This window comes from Terrapene carolina, unplaced genomic scaffold (genome assembly GCF_002925995.2).
Source record: "Terrapene carolina triunguis isolate 2854851 unplaced genomic scaffold, T_m_triunguis-2.0 Scaffold52162, whole genome shotgun sequence".
Classification (NCBI taxonomy): domain Eukaryota; kingdom Metazoa; phylum Chordata; order Testudines; family Emydidae; genus Terrapene; species Terrapene triunguis.
This window is the reverse complement of record NW_020716513.1, coordinates 1-1675: the sequence shown is the minus strand read 5'-3', so window position 1 is coordinate 1675 and position 1675 is coordinate 1. Positions and strand designations below refer to the sequence as shown.

Below are 1675 nucleotides of genomic sequence, written 5' to 3'. Positions count from 1 at the left end.
AGCCACCTCTGGGGCGGGACAGTGGGGGGAGCAGCCGCACGTAACGCTGCCCGGGGAAGGCTGGGATGCAGCCACCTCTGGGGTAGCCGGTACCTTAAAAGTGCAGCAGCTGCCAATGTAGCCTGGAAATGGGGTAGTCATTAGGGGTCAGAGTTAATGCCCCATTGGGTGTTAGCTGCAGCCCAGGAGGGGCTCTGAGCACCCCCCCTCGCTTCCCCTTCCCCTCCTCCCCAATGCCCTGCTTTGACCCCCCCAAACGCCCCCCCCCAATAGACTGTGCTGAGTATCTGCTCCCCCCGGACCTCCCCCACAGACTACTGGTTACAGGACGGGCGGAGGCAGGGAGCCGGACTTCTCTCCCTGGCTCGGCCTTCGGTGCAGCATGTCTGTCGCCACGGTGCTACCCCCCTTTCCTCCCCCAGGAGCATCTCGGTGCCGTCCGAGCCCACCCCGGACCTGCCCCCAAAGATGAGTGACACCTACGCGGTGGTGAACAAGTTTCGCCGGGGGGGCGGGCCGGCGGCGGCCTCCTCCCGGGAGACCAGGCCTGGCGGGGGCAGCCCCGGGTGGTCCCCCATCGACCCCAGCGGTTTTGGGGGGCTGCAGGCCCACTCCCTGCCTGGGAGCCCCGTGAAACGTCTGCCACCCAGCCCCAGCTGTGAATACACCCCCAACTCCACCAGCGCAGGTACGGCAAGGGGACCCAGGAGTCCGGGACTATGGGTCTGATCCGGGGGGGGGGGGGAGAGGACCCAGGAGTCCAGGGCCAGGAGGGACCATCGATCTGAGCTGGGGGGGGACCCAGGAATCCAGGACCATGGGTCTGATCTGGGGGGGGACCCAGGAGTCCGGGGCCAGGAGGGACCATGGATCTGATCGGGGGGGGAGAATGGGACAGGACCCAGGAGTCCAGGCCCATGGCTCTGATGCAGAAGGGGGGGCTCGGACTCAAGAGTCCTGGGGTGGCTCTGACCTGGGGAGGTGGGACCCCCAGCTGCTGGGGGGGGGCCATGCTCTGATCCCTGCCCATCTCTCTGCTCCAGGTGACGCCAGCCCCCGGGGCCCCCCTTCGCCCTGCCCCAGCTCCAGCCATGGGAAGACCCTGCTGCACAGTGTGAAACCCCCGGTGAGTTCTGCCCCCCCCCCCCATCCCCCCAGGGCCAGCGACCCCCTGCCCAGCCAGCCACAGCCAGAGGGGGGCACCGGAGGAGGCTGGTGGGAGGGTTCGGACTCAGGACACCTGGGTTCTCTCCCCGGCTCTGGGAGGGGAGTGGGGGCTAGTGGTTGGGGACGAGGACATGAGTCAGTTTCTGTCATTCATTTTTCTCCATCTCATCTCCAGGGTTTTCTGGCGTCTCCCCAGAAGAAGGGTGAGTGGGGTGGGTGCAGGGGGGGTGGAGGAGGACCGGGGATTACACAGATAAACAGGGGGAGGATAGTTCAGTACCTGGATGGGAAACCCCGGCAATGGGAGTGCATGCGGCATTCATCACGGCCTCGCACCCATGGCTTCCCCAGCCGCGGCTGCAGCTCAGCGCTGGCCGAGCTGGCCCTGTGCGGTGTTGTGTGGCTGTTCCCCAGCCGCCCCGCCCCAGAGGTGGCCGCATCTCAGCGGTGGCCCTAACAGAAGCCAGGGAGGCCTCATTGTTTTCTCTTCCGCCAGCCTCCAGCTCCC

The 1675-nt window shown here is 66.8% G+C and overlaps 1 long non-coding RNA gene across 1 annotated transcript; it reads left to right on the top strand.

Annotated features, from left to right (window-relative positions):
* The first annotated feature begins 656 nt into the window (after nucleotides 1-656).
* LOC113405976 lies at nucleotides 657-1675 on the top strand. Its single transcript, XR_003369585.1, has 4 exons — nucleotides 657-688; nucleotides 1044-1126; nucleotides 1343-1370; nucleotides 1664-1675. It is a non-coding gene; the product is annotated as an uncharacterized LOC113405976 (long non-coding RNA).